The following is an 18,254-nucleotide window of genomic DNA, read 5'->3' as shown; positions in this document are numbered from 1 at the left end:
CCAACCTGTTATTAAGGATCTGAGAGGGGAGGAGTGTATAATTGGTGAGAGTCCAGAAATGGAGCACGTGGCCCCTAACTGTTTAGCCCTACATGAATGTGGCCCTCAACATCAACAATTTCTCCACTCCTGACTTAAAGAGCTACAATCTTATTGAAGTCAAGGTTCTTCTGTTTAGCTAAGTTATGATCAGATTTTAGAAATATTATTCCTGATTGTATTTTCTGTTCAGATCTTAATGGGGGAAATGTTCACAGAAGTTTGACTAATGTTGTGCATTACGTTTCACTATCTCAAATTTGCATGTTCAAAATTGCATAAAATATTAACTGCCTTAGCAAATAGCATGACACCCCATGATTAATTGCTTACTGACAATATGACTTTATTGCATCTGTTCTGCAATTTGTAGCTTCACATTGTGTTTATGATCTAATGTGCAGAAGACAGAATTATTTTGTTTTACTGCCAAAGCATGTTGGAAATATATACAATTTATTTTGAAGAAGGGCATTCCATATGTATTTGAATAATAAGAAAACTTTCCAGTGGAAATGTTTTCATAGTTACATAGTTAAATTTTCAGGAAAACATTCTAAATTTTCGATATACTTATTTTTCTGGTTAACAGTAATAATAAAAATATGGTCAGAGTGATGTGATATATGGAATCATCTCAATTTTCCCTGCCCCCAAATTAAATAGTTGTGTCAAATTAATTTGAAATTTAATGGCTGTGCATGACAGTGATATTGCCCCTATCCATCTTACTCACTGGATGGAATTGTCCTTCCTCTGGGTCTTCCAGCTGGATATGAGTGGTTGTAAAATTTGGCCTGGGCTAGAGCCAGACTTGGCATGTTTGTATTGGGTTCATTGAAATTAAGGGGATTTAAGTTAGACGTAACCAATATGTGTAGGCCTGAAGGTCACGGTCAACTCTCAGGTTGCATATTGGATACTGATCATGCCACTCCAGCCACTCTTCTCCAGTACTTTGAAATAATAATGTGGGTTGGCCCTATGCAAAATTGCATGCGCATTGGGCATCAAGTGGGCCTAGAAGCAGAATGGGTACTGCCAGGCAATAGACATGTGTCTTTCCTAGACGGCCTGAGCCCTGTGTACCTGAAGGAGCATCTCCACCCCCATCATTCGGCCTGGACACCGAGGGCCTTCTGGTAGTTCCCTCACTGTGAGAAGCGATGTTACAGGGAACCTTCTCAATAGTGGCCCCCGCCCTGGGGAACACCCTCCCATCAGTTGCCAAGAAGATGAAGGGATGTTTTTATATGTGTTGGAAGCTACCCAGAGTGGCTGCAGCAACCCAGTCAGATGGGCGAGGGTACAAATAACAACAACAACAGCAACAACAACAACTAGCCAGATGCGTGGGGTACAAATAAATTATTATTATTATTATTATTCACACAGCTTTTGTTCACTGAAATGGCCATTTGAAACAATCCAGTGTTATGATTTTACATATCTGGTAATCAAATTAGTGAGGGGAAATCATGTTGAGACCATTATGTGAAGAACTTTGGAAATACGCTATTTTAATATCTGTAACCACTTTTAAATCAACATTAGGCTCTCAGTACAGTATCAGAAGCCCGTGTGAAGGATTTTAGCCTAACATTGGTATGTGTGTTGCTTTTTCTTAACTGTGATGTAAGGAAACTGTCTGACAATGGGGGTAAGCTGCAAAACATATTTTGGTTACACACAATTCAGCTAAGAGTGAAGCAGGCTGGTGTGTGGGGAAAACTTGCCTCCTAGTGTAGAGCTGTGGAAATGTGTACATTCCTGAGCCTGCTTGATGAAATTACGTTTTGATAGCTGCGAGCAGCAGATGTGATTCATTCTTCTTCAAAGAGATAAATAGGAATAGCATATATTTAAAGGAGTGTAGGAACTGCTTTAGGGAGAGAGCCTCCTATCCATGGCAGATGAATATGCACAATAATTCCATTGATGTAAGAGCCAGAAGGGGGGGGGGTAGAATTATATTTATGTCTATCAGCGTTTGGATATGAAGCTAAGTAAAGGTTTATCTAACTTCTACTGAGAGTTAGTAAGCAACATAAATAATGGCTGCCATGTTGATGATCAGGCTTGGGAGAAAACCCCAGTTGTCCTTAGAAGGTTGTATCTGGACATCACATTTAAAATGTAGCCTTATTATTCCTTGGTATTGATTTTTAAAACTAAGGAATTTACTGTTGTTACAAATTGTCTTTAGTAGTTGTCTAAAATAGCCACCTTCAGGCTACACTGCCCCCCCACTACACTACAGATTATTTGAATAAATGTAGCTGCTAAATATCCCACATTTTAATAAACCTAATGCTGTAGTGGTTTAGTGAAATGATGTCAGGGGAGTTAAATCATAATACAATTTCCAGTAATAAGTAGAAATATCTTTGTGGCAGTGGTTTAATTATGATTAAAGTTTGAGAGTGTCTTCTATTACATTGGTCATATGACCTAGCCCCAAAGGGGGAAGTTAATCCTTCCATGCGAAGAACTTTGGTTTATATTGTCACTGTCACTAAGCCCAGTGGGTAATGGTGCTTTAACCTTGCTTGCAATTCCCACAGCATGATCATTTATTGCATTTACTGCTCAGAAAACTCTTGAAGGAGCAAGGTCATAACGTTACAGAAAAACTTGGGAAACAGATGCACAAACATTTTCTGCAAGGTCTGTGCAGCTCCTGCAGCTCAGCTGTGGTGGCATCTATGAGCCCAGGAGGTCATCTGAAGTTCCCAGGCCCACACTGATGTTTAGGAAAGGTAGGAAGAGAACAAATGTGTGATCTTCCTCCAGAGGCATGTTGCAGTGTCGACAAGTTCAGTCTATGCTACTCTAGTAGCATCTGCAGAGGGGAACTGTATGGTTCAGCTGGTCCTTCCATGTTAGCATCCACTTGAAGCTGATGGACTTAGCACATTGGTCAGTCTGTAGTTTCTATCTTGCAAAATCAGGAGGCCAGCAACAACTAACAAATAAAATAAAAGGTAAAAGTAAAGGATGAACACTTTCAGTGTTGCACCCTTTCCTCTTTAGTCATCCCCACTGAATGTAAATGGCTGGGATTTGGAGTTGAGCAGCATCTGGAGGCTGCAGGCTCCCCAAACCTGGTATACATTTAATTGTTGTTGTTTAGTTGTTTAGTCATGTCCGACTCTTTGTGACCCCCTGGACCAGAGCACGCCAGGCACTCCTGTCTTCCACTGCCTCCCGTAGTTTGGTCAAGCTCATGTTAATAGCATTGAGAACACTGTCCAACCATCTTGTCCTCTGTCGTCCCCTTCTCCTTGTGCCTCCATCTTTCCCAACATCAGGGTCTTTTCAAGGGAGTCTTCTCTTCTCATGAGGTGACCCAAGTATTGGAGCCTCAGCACCAGGATCTGCCATTGAGCACTCAGGGCTGATTTCCTTCAGAATGGAGAGGTTTGATCTTCTTGCAGTCCATGGGACTCTCAAGAGTCTCCTCCAGCACCATAATTCAAAAGCATCAATTCTTCGGCGATCAGCCTTCTTTATGGTCAAGCTCTCACTTCCATACATCACTTCTAGGAAAACCATAGCTTTAACTATACAGGCAAGGTGATGTCTCTGCTTTTTAAGATGCTGTCTAGGTTTGTCATCACTATTCTCCCAAGAAGCAGGCATCTTTTAATTTCGTGGCTGCTGTCACCATCTGCAGTGATCATGGAGCCCAAGAAAGTAAAATCTCTAACTGCCTCCATTTCTTCCCCTTCTATTTGCCAGGAGGTGATGGGCCCAGTGGCCATGATCTTCGTTTTTTTGATGTTGAGCTTCAGACCATATTTTGCACTCTCCTTTTTCACCCTCATTAAGAGGTTCTTTAATTCCTCCTCACTTTCTGCCATCAAAGTTGTGTCATCTGCATATCTGAGGTTATTGATATTTCTTCCGACAATCTTAATTCTGGCTTGGGATTCATCCAGTCCAGCCTTTTGCATGATGAATTCTGCATGTAAATTAAATAAGCAGGGACAGAATAAACAGCCTTGCCGTACTCCTTTCCCAATTTTGAACCAATTAGTTAAGTATATTATATAATGCTGTTTTAACTACACATTCTGGAAATGGATATTGCTCTTGGTCTTTTGTGCTAATATAGAGGTTGTACGACTGTTGTTAGGTATGGTGTGTTTGAGATAGGGGTGTACTTTGGATGCTTTCCTTTCACACTGGGACATTTCAGTGGAATGACGGGGTGGGACGGGAGATAGAGATCCATATGCCTATTCCAGACTCAATTCTGCTCAGTAATGTGACCGAGCAAAATGCCAGAAGTTACACTGGCAAAAAGTGTAGCATTATAAAGGCTTGCTTTTCCTCTGCCAGGCTGAGGCCAGCTCAGCCAATAGTAGCCACTGCTGAATGGAATTTGGAATACAGGCAAATTGCATCCAGTGTGCATTTTACCCCAGTGTAAATTACACTGGCTTTCTTGCAATTTGGATTTAAAGTTTATTTTACTCACGTGGTCTATAGCTTTCATAGCAGTCTTGTAAGTGTGTTTTTTTAATAGCCATCATCAAACAACTCCTCCTGTAAGCAGATATTTTTAATCATAAAGAAATCAACAGCACGCCAGTATTTTTTAAATAGTGTGACATATTCTTATATTTATGGCTATATATGTGACACTTCTAGAGAAAGCTTGTAGTACAAACTTGCAAATAAATTTCCCTGCTTATCTGAAGTAAAATAAATAAATAAATGGTATCAATCAGTGTTTAAAGCTCTTGGCACTTTTTTTGTTTTAGTTCAGAGGGTTTATTCAAGATTGGAAGAAAAAAAATGAGACCAGTACAGATAATGATGATGATGATGATGATGATAGTAGTAGTAGTAGCAGCAGCAGTAGTATTTTTTAAATGCAACACTAATAATACCAATAAACATGTATTATCTTCTTCAGCTGGAGGTGTGGAGAAAAGGAAGGTGGGAATTTCCTCACAAAAACAGTTTGTGGAATGGATGAAATCTGTGTTTTCAGAAGAGTATTTGGTCGCCATACACCGAGATGTTCTCGCTGTAAGGGAAGGGCCATAGCTGAGCCTCAGAGTGTTTGTGTTTCCAGAAGAAGGTCCCAGGTTCAGTCCCTGTGACATGGCAACCCATAAATTAAGATTGCAAAAACTCTGGTGTAATTCCAGAATAATTCCAAAATAGACTCCCTGCCACCCCTCCAGGCTCAGGCTGGCTCAAGCAGCAGTAACTTTGCTCAGGGACGCGGACTTATAAAAAATATTGGGGGGGCCCGGGAAAGCTCATGAATAATAAATAAGCTCATGAATATGCAAATAAAGTGGCGCCGCCTCCTCGTGAGCAAATAGGGGAGAGCGTGCTGCGCCTATTAATCAGCTCCAAAGGAAATTGGGTGGAGCTTTTGCTCGGGAGGGAGGGCAGGAGGCATGCAGCCCGCCCCTCCCTGTGCATTTTGGGCTGGGGGAGGGGCGGCGATGGCGCTCTGCTGGAGGGGCGCCGGAGATTATTGGGGGGGCGGAGCCCCCCAAACGAATTTTTGAGGGGGCTCGGGCCCCCTCAAGCCCCATGGAGTCGGCGCCTATGACTTTGCTCCTGAACAGAGTTTGGATCTGGTATACTTTGTGCTACTTTAACTTTCACCAGACTTACTTTATGCCTGCTTCTTGTCTATCAGATTGCTCCCTAAACCAGTGGTTGTAATTTAGTGGATTATGACCCACAAGAGTGGGTCTAAAATGGCATTTACCATTAGCATCTGTGCATTTGTTATTTTCGAACTGACGGCAGATGCCCAACTATAAAGTTAGTGGTGCCTAATTTTCATTGAAATTGGTTGTGACAAACCTGTCTCACTGATTTCAGTGAGATGTAAAAACAATGATAATTTTATCTAAATGAAGGCCAGAGCTTGCAGGAGAAAAATAAATCCAAAACAGATACTTACAAGATACAAAGGAAAGAGAGCTCTTTTATCTTGGATTAGTTTTTTTGGAAGAGGTAATTTCAAGAGAGTACACGTTTTCTCACTGTTGCTTGACAAGGTGAACTTGCCTCAATCCCCACTGCTACACAATTCTCATTGGTTGAATCAGGCAGTGCCATCCCTACAGGATAAGGCAGCTTCCCCCAGACAGCAAAAGGCTCATAAAGGCAGCAAATTTTCAATATTGGGTTTCTTTCTATACTATTTTCGAACCACCGTTGACTGCAAAATGTCTCAGATCATCCCCTGGGAGTGGTTTGTTTCTGTGCTCTGAGATTCCATGGTGATGGAATGTGTTTATTTTTATGGGGCTGTCAATCTGCATCACGCTTTGCAGCACTAAATGACAGGTTCCTGCCCCAAGGAGCATACATTTTTTAATTCAGCGAATATATATATATTTATTTCATTTGTTCATACTTATGTTTAGTTACAGGATGTGAGTGGCACTATGGGTTAAACCACAGAACCTAGGACTTGCCGATCAGAAGGCCAGTGGTTTGAATCCCCGCAACAGGATGAGCTCCCGTTGCTCGGTCCCTGCTCCTGCCAACCTAGCAGTTCAAAAGCACATCAAAGTGCAAGTAGATAAATAAGTACCGCTCTGGCAGGAAGGTCAACGGCCTTTCTGTGCGCTGCTCTGGTTCGCCAGAAGCGGCTTAGTCATGCTGGCCACATGACCTGGAAGCTGTATGCTGGCTCCCTTGGCCTATAGAGCGAGATGAGCACCGCAACCCCAGAGTCAGTCACGACTGGACCTAATGGTCGGGGTCCCTTTACCTTTACTTTTAAGTTTAGTTACAGTAGGGTATGGGGGTTTGTGGTTACTGAAGTAATAATCATTGCTTATTGTTTTCTATCACCATCTTGTGGTATATCTCCCCCACCCCCCGCACGCAAAGCTATACTTGGCAACGAGACATCGCCATCACTGCCACAGTAACTTGGGCTAATTGACTAGTTTTGACATTTAAGCTTTAACTGAGTAATAGTTGTTTCTACCATGCTGCTGAGGTAATAAATCTACTGCTGGTATATCTCTGATTGATTTTTATCTTGAACAAATCTTGAAGTTAGCAGCTCTACCTAGGTTAAAGCCTTGTTTGAGGAGGGAGAGTTGAACATAATATGCACAATGCAGTTCAGGAGAAAAAAATAAATTTACTGTGACAAAGCAATGGCCTTAGAAGATAAGGCTTGCATTTTCAATAGAGAAGCCAATAAAATTCGAGTGTTGTTTTTTAAGCATATTGGTTTTGCAAACACTGAACAAAAGGAGGTTGGCTCGATCATTACTGACTGCAAAGCCCTTGAAAATCCGGCCACTTTCCAGTCCTTGGGAGCGTGAATGTGATCTGGCAAGTGCAGCTTAGTCATTAACTAATGGATTATGGCTGCAGCCTTTCAATAAAAATGTGTTGGTGGGTGGCTAGTAGAAGAGACTCAGTGTAACCAGCAATTTTAAAGTCAGTTGAAGGTTAGCTTATGAAATTAAAAGTTTGGGTCTTAAGTTTCACCCATCAGTATGTGCTATGTACTGCAGTCTGTATTTTTTTCTCTATGACAGCGACGACAACAACAACAAATAAATAATTCAAAATCAATGATTCAGCACTCCTCCAATAACATTCAGATTAAGATAAATCAGCATTTGATGCTTCAATTTTATTGAATGTATCCTTAGATTTTGACATTTAAAAGCTTCTCAGATTAAGAGATGGACTGAGCTTGTTATCTTGGTACCTTTTCTAAAAAGTCTATATATAATCCTACTTCCTCAACCAATTCTGATGTGAGGGAGCTATGGGAACAGAAGCTGAAGTGGTATTGTATTATACTTGCTTAGAGAAACAAACTTCATTACATGGCATGCAAATTACTCTCATATCACAGACGTCTGGCACAGATTTGCACTTTCACAGGAACTTTCCCAACACAAAACCTGGGAATGATACTGAACCTTAGCTAAGTGGTAAGGACAAAGAACAGCATCACCTAATGGTTGAAGGCATTGCTTACATTGGGGGTCTGCAACACTTTTTTGGCTCCAAAGGCTGCATTTGGTGGGTGGCAGTGGGTCTGCAAACTTGCAGGCCTACTCAAACACACCAAAAATGAAAAAAAATCTACTGAAATAAACATTCTGACCCCACTTCACACAAACACACATACTCATCACACAGACCTTCCCCTCCTCTCTCACACACAAACACAGTAGCCTCTCCCTCCCTGTCTTTACTGGGCTCTGGCGCCTGAGTGATGCTCCGCTGTGCTAAAGAGAGCCCCACAGATTTCTGTATTTTTGCCGTCAGTGATGTCACTGCCTTGGGACTCAGAGCTTCTAGTATCACCACCCGCACACAACATGATTTTGAAAGAAAGCTTGAATAGTAGCCACTTGACAGAAGGCATAAGATGAAGGAAGATGTTGACTTCTAGGGTGTAACATCTACATGCAGAAACGCACCCCTGGCAGGTTGTGTTTGTAGGCTGCCTTAATGATATAAATGTCAGAAAGGTAGACTATATAGATTGGTTAAATAAATAAAATGAAGGGAAGATCATTTCCCTATATTTGCATTTGTAGATTAACCTCTTTAGGTATGTTAGATTGTGCATCTCAGTTTTCTGTTTGGGTGGCATTTGGTGAATAGAAGTTCTTTTGATGTCTGGGAGACATTTTCCTATATGGAAAACCAAGTTAGCTAAGTAATGAAAGTCTTCAATAAATAATAAGGGGTACTGTAACTGCCAAAGTACCTTACCGTTATTATGTTTTATTTACTCTTTGGCTGAAGGGCAAGCAGCTGGCCCCACAATAACTAACATAAATAAATTAAAGCAGTTTATTAAGGCAAGTCACAACATAATACTTACAGCTCTGCAATCCTGGCTTATTTTTAGATGAGCTGATTTTTGTTTTTTAACCAGAATCCTCTTAATGGATATTTTCCACTGTCCAAGTCTCTGTTGTTTTTAAAAACAAAAACAAAACACTGTAGGTGGAGTAAAGATTATCAAACTGGCATGCCCTATGCATTTTCTAACCTTGAAAACTCATGCAAAAACTTGAGAGACTGGGCACATCAGCAGTACCACTACCAAATTGTTCTTGTTCAGGGCTACATTGTCAGCCATTATGGCAGCAGAACAGAAAGTAATTGTTTAAATAAAAACTTAGGTAGCTTGGGATTCCACAAATTTTTAATGCAAGCAAGAACTTCTCAAAATTGTTTCAGACTTTTAACCCCAATCTGCAACCATTTCAGCCTTTCTTTCATTAGTACTGCATTGTGTCCAGTTTTCACCAAATGTCCTTGCGTCACCCAATAGTACCTTTCACTCCACCATTTTGCATTCACTGGTCTGGTGTTCTCATTACTTACGATACTGTGTAGAACTGGGCTCCTGTTTCGCCTTGATACGTTAGACCAGCATTTCTCAGCCTTGCGTCCCCAGATGTTGTTGGACTACATCTCCCATCATCCCTGATTACTGGTCCGACCAGTTGTAGTCCAGCAACATCTGGGGACCCAAGGTTGAGAAAGGCTGTGTTAGACGGAAGGGGTACAAGAGAAATTAAGAGAGCCACCAAAATATTATTGATACATGACATACATGTCTACAAGATCCAAGCTTGGTAAAATGGTTGCAAGTTGGATATATGCAAAATTTAACAGAACAACTTGCCAAAAATCACAGCACTAAAAGAGCCTGTTGGCTGAGAGAGGTGACTCCTTTGGTTTAGCACACCCATTTGGACTTCAGCATGCACATTTGTAGCAAAATTACTTGATATGAGATAATGACCGGCATAACGGAATGAAATTTGATATTAATGGGCAGCAGCAGCAGCAGCAGATAGCATGGTAGGTTGAACATCTCACCTGATTTTCTGGCTGTTTTTCTGCAACCTACCAGGATGGAAAGGGGGATGGGCACAACAGTGAGGAGGTTGATGCAATGGAAGCACCCACATGGGCCAATTTAGCACTCCAACAAACACATTTGCACCACACCAACCTTGCTGCCACACCCCTCCCCCCTCTGCCCCAGTACACTACAGTGACTAAGCCAAGCTAAGGTCAGGTGTGCGTTGCAGGGACACCCCCCCTCCCCACTGTCAGCTGATGATGAGCAAGGCCAAAATCTACATTTCTAGTTCAAATAGAAGCTTGGCCTCTGCACTCATTCTGAAGTAGAGAGGGAAATGTGTAATGCAATGCAGGATTTGAATATCAAAATGAAAGTTCATGTGTGCATTCAGGACGCTATTGTGTGTTTTGAGCACAATTTCTTCTGGGGCACCCCACCCCAAAGGTATTTTTTAGGAGGAGCAGAAAAGGATGTAAAACAGAATGCAACGTAGTATGACAGCAGTGTGAGGCAGCACAGCCTCCGTACGTTTTCCACAGCAGGATTGGCAATGTCTTCTATCAAACTTCCTCCACTGTCTCCTGAGACAGACAGATGCCAACAACTTCTATAGGAGTGCTACTTGCCAGTGCTTTAAGCTTGGAGAGTTGGTATACAGGACATGCTGCATTCCTTCATTTTCTGGCAAGGATTTCCTGCAGGGTTTCAAAATTCACTAAGGTGTCTGTTGTTTACATTAAACCAGTGTTTCCCAAGCTTGGGCCTCCAGCTGTTTTTGAACTACAATTCCCATCATCCCTGACCACTGGTCTTGCTAGCTAGGGATGATGGGAGTTGTAGTCCAAAAACAGCTGGAGGCCCAAGGTTGGGAAACACTGCATTAAACCCATGTTAGTAGGTAAGACAATTGTCCTTATAACAGAATGAGCCTCGCTGGCATGGAAATGGCAGGCTCTGTGCTACATGGTACTTCCATGCTTCCGCCATTTGCATCCCACTGTTCTTCCATCTATCTGTGGAAGACGTGGCTGTGGGTTACCCCATTTTAGCCTCTTAATTACCTTGTGAGGCAGGATAGGCTCAGATTTCAAAATTCACCGAAACACTGCCAGCTGGCTACTGTTTATAACTGAGCTGCTGGAATGAAAGTTGGTTCATGCATTCAAAGGAGCGTTCTACATTTCCAAAACAAACTCCTCCTCCTCCACCCCTGTTTCCACAGGGTCCATGTAGAACGTAATTTGTTTGTTTATTGGGTTTATAATCCACCCTTTCTCCCAAAGGAGCTCATCTACCCCACACTCTGCAGTGTAACATCTCACTGAAGTACCTGTATTTGTTGTATACATATGACTGCATTTCATCTGACCCTTCTACTTCATTTATTAAGTTTGCTGATGACACAACCATAATGGGTTTAATTACAGGCAGAGACGAATCTGCATACAGGGGGAAGTTCAAAAGGTATCCGCATGGTGCTCAGAGAACAATCTGCACCTAAACATTGGCAAGACAAAGGAGATGGTGTTGGACTTTCGGAGGAAGAGAGGGGAGCTAGCCCCGTTGTATATCGGGTGGGGGGCTGTGTGGAGAGAGTCTCTTTCTTTAAATTCCTGGGAGTCCATCTTCATGAAGACCTTATTTAGAAGGTCAATACAGCCCAGGTGATTAGGAAGGCCCAACAGAGACTTCATTTCCTTAGGGTCTTGTGAAAGAACAATGTTAGACAGCAACTGATGATTTCCTTCTATTGGTCCACAATCGAAAGTGTCCTTTCATACTGTATTACGATGTGGTACGCTGGTTTGACAGCCATGGACACAAAGTCCCTACAGAGGGTGGTGAAGACAGCACACAATATCATGGGCTGTCCCCTGAGTCCGCTAGATGTCATCACAGGAGACCATTGCCTCAGAAGAGCGAGGAACATTCTCAGGGATGACTCACACCCTGGCAGCACCTTTTTAATCTCCTGCCCTCGGGCAGGAGATATAAAAGCATGATAAGCTGGACCAACAAGTTAAAGAACAGTTTGTACCCTTGGGTCATGAGGCTGCTGAATGGAAGACAGCAACATTGCAGCTGATGGGGTTGGTGGTCGTACGACAACACACAGAGTGTAACAAGGACTGAGAGATTGGGGGGAGGGGGCTCATTTAATCCCACTGTAAACAAGTGGTACAGTGACAATAAAGTATTTCTATTTCTATTCTGTTTCTATTTCTATTCTATTTACAGCTCTCTGTTTGAAGTTTGAATGACTGGTTCATCCACACTGGACTATCAATAGAAATAGAATGCAAAATACATCTCTTAGATGAGAGATTGCTAACCCGTGGCCCTCCATACAGCTTCCATCAGGGGTGCCATCTCCTAGGAGATGAGCCCTTTATGCCCCGCCCAATACTTTTAGGGATTGGGCCAGCCTCCAAAGTGTTCAAAAGCAACAGAGGAGGCTTCAATGGCTGCCACCACCTCCTCCTCCTCCTCTTCCTTCTGCCGCAGAGGAGAAGGAGCACAAAAGCATCCCCTGGCTGGTGGTGGCGGCAGGAAGAGGAGGAGCTGCCGGCCATTTAAACCACTCAGCTCCTGTGCAGTTCCACCAACATCCAGATGTCATGCACATAATGCCACGCACTGCACAATGTTGCCCCCCCTCTCCTTCGGAAGCTGGCACCTCTAGCTTCCATTATCCCTGACTGCTGGCCATGCTGGCTGGAGCTGATGGAAGCTGGAGTCTCAACAACAGCTAAAGAACCACAGGGTACCTACTGTGCCACAGATATTGAGAGTGAAACCTGACGTATCCATCTAAGAAACAATGATAAATGCATCTCCCAACTCAAGCTTGATCTTTACACCAAGAGCAAGGAGCTAACAAAGCTTCTTTAACACTGCCCTTTACTAGTTTTTATTCTAGTATATATAGTTTTTGTCTCTCAGTGGGATGTGCAGAGCAGCTCTCTGGCATTTAACAGTACAGTCCTATGCAGACCTACCCAGAGGTAAGCCCCATTGATTTGAATGGGTCTTACTGTGACCTAAGTGTGCCTAGGATGATGTTTTATTCATTATCAAGTTAAGGTTTAATAATAATAATCTGATGATTCATAGCACTTGATATGTACATTCTCTCAGTAATTCATACCACAGCTTGCAGGGTTATTACTGTTGTTATTACTTTCCTAGAGTTGGAGCCTCTTCTGCAATTTCTCATCTTCTGTAGTCTCTCCACCGGCTGGCTGCTAACTCTAGAATTCTTCATAAGCTTCTTGCCTTTACTCTTTAAGCTCTTCACAGTCAGTCTCCTTCCTATCTTTCAGCCTTGGGGTCATGCTAAAGGCCTGGTCTCTCTCCTCCTCATCCTTGGGTGTTTTGCGTCTTGGTCCTTCTTCTCTTGCTGCTTGGAATTGTCTTCTGGAACATTTGTGGACTGCCCCCTCTCTCCATATATTAATTTCTTTTCTTGAAAACTTAGCTTTTTCTGAAGCCTTGGTTGGTTGGTTTTATTATGCCCGATAGAATGACTTTCGAAGTGTATATGTTAAACTATTAATTTTATTGTATTTTCTATATCCATTGATTTAGATTGGGTGCCCCTTGGTTTAGCATTTCTTATTTTAATTGTGTACAGAACCATGTGCATAGATAGCACCATATCAATAAATGTTAATCATAACAATACCCTAAATTATATTATTGCTCACAATTGGAGCTTGAGGCTGGGAAAATCGCTTGCCTAAGGCTGCCTGGTGAAGTGAGTGCTTAAATAGGAGACTTCCTGCTCACATGCTTATTTGTTGACTGTGAAACATTGTCTCACAAGTACCGCACCTGACAGGAGACTTTGCTTTTGAAGGCATAAATTGAAGGTGGCTGTACGGAACAGCAAAAGAGGCATCCGATTTTCAAGTGTGAAACCTGTGGAAGGAATGAGTTAACCAGAGAAACTGCATCTCTGAGGGACTTGGCAGCTGTCTGGGCAATTCTTGCTTCTCCGGTGAAAAATTGTAGTGCAGCTTGAAAGTCAGAAAGTTATTTTATTTATGGCTCAAATATGTCCATGAATCTTTCTGCCAACTGTATGAGTTTGAAAGGAACAGTTGTCCTTAGAAGGCTTCAAAATCTCCATGTTACATGCCGAGGAAGGCTGCAACACAGCCTTGACTGGAAGAAAGGGGAGTTCTGGAAGTCCAACTGCCAGGTTGCTGATGGCATCACCCTTCCATTAAGCTTTTATCAACCTGTTGGCTGTCAAAAGGTGCCTGCACGTTAAATGCAGTTTTTTGTGCTTTACATAAGTTTTGGCTTTAGACTTGTCAGTTCTTTGATAATTCCACTCTACTAATTCTACCTTAATGTCAGAACATTTCGGTAAAGTAAAAGCATTTCAGTATTGCTTTGTCCATAAGCTGAGCTGTAACTCAATTGTGAGGTGTTTGTACATATGTCTGTAGGCATGTATGTAGGAGTGTCTGGAAGCAGTTGTAGGATGGATGGTGGCTAACAGATTGAGGTTGAATCCTGACAAGACAGAAGTACTGTTTTGGGGGACAGGAGGCGGGCAGGTGTGGAGGACTCCCTGCTCCTGAATGGGGTAACTGTGCCCCTGAAGGACCAGGTGCGCAGCCTGGGAATCATTCTGGACTCACAGCTGTCCATGGAGGCACAGGTTAACTCTGTGTCCAGGGCAGCTGTCTACCAGCTCCATCTGGTACGCAGGCTGAGACCCTACCTTCCCACAGACTGTCTCGCCAGAGTGGTGCATGCTCTAGTTATCTCCCGCTTGGACTACTGCAATGTGCTCTACGTGGGGCTACCTTTGAAGGTGACCCGGAAACTACAACTAATCCAGAATGTGGCAGCTAGACTGGTGACTGGGGGCGACCGCTGAGACCACATAACACCGGTCTTGAAAGACCTACATTGGCTCCCAGTACGTTTCCGAGCACAATTCAAAGTGTTGGTGCTGACCTTTAAAGCCCTAAACGGCGATTCCCTCGCTGTGAGAAGCCAAGTTACAGGGAACCAGGCAGAGGGCCTTCTCGGTAGTGGCCCCCGCCCTCTGGAATGCCCTCCCATCAGGTGTCAAAAACAAAAGCAACTACCAGACTTTTAGAAGACATCTGAAGGCAGCCCTGTTTAGGGAAGCTTTTAATGTTTAATATACTATAAATAATAAATTATTATTATTATTATTATTATTATTATTATTATTATTATTATTATTATTAGAGCTATGCAACAATCTCAATTTCAGTGCAGCCCTAAAATACCTACCCACAGCTGCCAAGCGGGCACACCTTTTGATGGAGAGCTGGTCAGTATAAACACCTGTATTTAATTTCTAAGACTATTGTAAATAAATCCCGTCATTCCACATTTTGCCTGCCAAAGTCTCTTCAGCACAGCCACTGATCCTAGTCACCAGCTCCCCACATCTGGTCCTGGACAGTATTTCATTAACTCTCACTCACCAACTGCTCATCATTCTAGCTTGCTTACCATTTGCTCATCCTTGCTGGACAAAATCCTGTCATCAAAAATCTCCTCATCCTTCCTCTCTGCTGCCCAAAGAAGGCAGTCACTACGAAGATGGAGAGTGGTGGAAGTAGAGGGATTGAGCAGGAATACTCCCCAAGTGCCAGCAGCAACTCTAGAATCCATAGCTATTACAGCTAGCCAGAGGCTTCTGTACATGTGGGGTCTGGTTCACAGACTCCAGTGTGAACTTGTCTGTAATGGAATTCAAGGCATTTCAGTTCACTTGATAAATTAGGAGAGATGTTAACCTTGGAGCAAAAGGCTGCTGTTGGCTAAGGCATCTGCTCCCTCCATGTATCTACAGATACAGTGGTATGACCCTGCACACTTTGCAAGCAGTGCTGCAGCAATTTGCAGAAAGCAAACAAAGATATGTAAGGAAGCCTTTTAAAAACAACATTTGTTTAAGCTATTGGGAGCAGGTCAGGTTCTGCAGTAAAATACACTGCCAGTCTCTGGGCCACTGTCTGGAGCCTAAAATAGTCTCAAAGTATATGGAAGTTGCCCACCTCTGCTATAATTCAGGAAAATATTGTTTAATTTGGGGGGAGGGACATTGTTCAATTACAAGTTTCAGCTTCCCACCCCTTAGACAAGCGCATGATGTAAAAATATCCCTGAGCTCATTCACTCCTTTATAGCTTTTTGTACACTTTCCAAATTTTTAGAGTGATATAGTCACAAGTAGAAATGTCTACTTTCCCCATACTGCTGGATTATTTATTCACGAACCCCCTTTTCTGTAATATATTTCCTAGGATTTTTTTTTTTAGTTCTTGTCAAACAATGTTTTTATAGGAGGGCAAAAAGTCTGTTATATGGTCATAAAATGAAATAAAAATATTAGCATGTCAAAAGCTACATGAAGAGTGTGGCAGCATGTAATTTTCTGGCTTGCTGGGGTGGCACTTGACAGTGGCATTATTTTAAGTGCATAACTGTAGGAGAAGAAGACTTACTATCTGCTTATTTCAGACAAGGAGTGGATGAAGGATTAAATTAAATATCCCTCTTTGTTGATGGAAAGGCGGCGAAACTTGTAGATTTACCATGTACGAGTCTATAATAAATTACCATTCTAAGCAGTTTATCTGAATACACACACACACACACACACACATGCAGATTCATTTTGAATATTAAGTGCTGGTGTATTGCTAAACCTGTAAAGTGCATTTGAACAAAAATCAGTGTAAGGTTTCATTACATTGGAGTGCACATTTTTAACAAAACAACTGCTCTGAATGCAGCTTTAATATATTTTTCAAGAGAGCATAATATTTTCCTCTGAAATCCTGCATGGGAAACAGCTTCAGGAAAGAAATAAAATAAAGATGCATTACCACCCTGAAATGCAGCTGTGTGCATCTTCTAAGAAAAAGCTCTAAACAGCTGTTGCTGAATAGTTTAATGTTTCACTAGTCTTTGCTTGCATGCCATCATTTTCCATAAGTACCATAGGAAATGTTGCTTCTGTTGCCTTTTATACAGAACCTCATTCTCTGCTAAATAGTGTGTGGATCTGTTGTCCCAGGAGTTTTATTATTTCATCCGCTGGATCTATTTTTCGCTTCGCTGAATAGTCAACTATTTAACATGCTTTCAGATAACCTTTGAAAATGGGTTTTCCTCCTGTTTACTATGCAACACGTGTGTTCAGATACAAGATCTGGCAGTCCTGGTAATTTTTATTCATCCCTTTCCCTTTTGCTCATCTAACTCCAGTTCGCATTCTAATGATGAGAAGAGGGGGGGGGGGTTTCAGAGCATGGTTGGAGGTCATGTGATGCTTTTACATCTTATGCAGTTTCCTTCAATGCTTTGTTGTTGTTTGTTTGCTTATTTGTTTGTTTAAAGAAAATAACTGCAACTGAAAGCAGGGGAGGGGCAGTGGTGGTGAGCTGTTGAACTGTTTCCTTTCCTGCTACTCATGTCCTCAGATTTTCCCTCCCTCCTCAGCCTCTTTTTTCATTTATGGAACATTATGTGTTTCCTATAGTTAATGGAAGAAAAGCAGCTGGGTGGATTATTTTGAGTGAATAAGCAGCATGGAGGGAAAGGGTTAAGCAGCTTTCCATAGATTAGTGCTAGGGCTAAATAAGAGCATGAAGGGTACTTCATGTGGGCACTACAACATGGGGCCATGTGGTGGTTCACCCATATCCTTCCTTGGATCTGATGTTCACACTACCAAGTGGGCGTTCAGGCCAAGGGCTAGCAGCGCAGCCCTACTCTTGACAATCAGTTAATACAAGAAAGGGGCTAATTTGTAACCTGCAATTGAAAGGAAAACACCCCAGTAAAAGTTAGGTGTATGTGTGCTGTTGGGAGGGGACCTCACCCCTTGCAATCTTGGAGCTCCAAGTTTCATGCCTGTTTAGGCAACAGTATGACTCCTAAAAAAAAAGCAAGCATCTTTCAAATCTAGCCTGAGAAATGGCCCTGCATTCATCTACCTTCTCAAGCCACCCAAGCTGCTTCCTGGAACAATGAGTTCCATAGATTGACCATGTGGCATGTGAAGAAGTATTTTCTTTTGTCTCTCCTAAATCTTCCTAAACGGAAATGCAGCTGAGTGAAGGAGTTCTTTCCATACCATGGAGATTTGCAGCCTTCTTTTAGTCAAGCAAATGTTTGGTTTTTTATTGTCTATCATTTTATTACAAGGTTTTCTGCCAAGCCTTCTCCATTAAAACCAAATCCTTCCTAAAGATAGGTGGAGGAGTCAGCTAGATTGTGTTGTTTGCATCAGTTAAGGAAAATGAAACCTTTTAACAAGTTGCAAGCATAATATTATGGCACATGCCATTGATACGAC

At 42.2% G+C, this 18,254-nt stretch overlaps 1 protein-coding gene across 8 annotated transcripts in view; it reads left to right on the top strand.

Annotated features, from left to right (window-relative positions):
* PCDH9 (protocadherin 9) overlaps positions 1-18,254 on the top strand; it is a 747,296-nt gene that overhangs the window by 501,885 nt on the left and 227,157 nt on the right. The window lies entirely within an intron of this gene.

Source organism: Podarcis melisellensis (genome assembly GCF_964234715.1).
Source record: "Podarcis melisellensis genome assembly, chromosome: 4".
Lineage (NCBI taxonomy): Eukaryota > Metazoa > Chordata > Lepidosauria > Squamata > Lacertidae > Podarcis > Podarcis melisellensis.
Note: the sequence above shows the minus strand (reverse complement) of the source record. Positions and strands in the feature narration are given on the sequence as shown.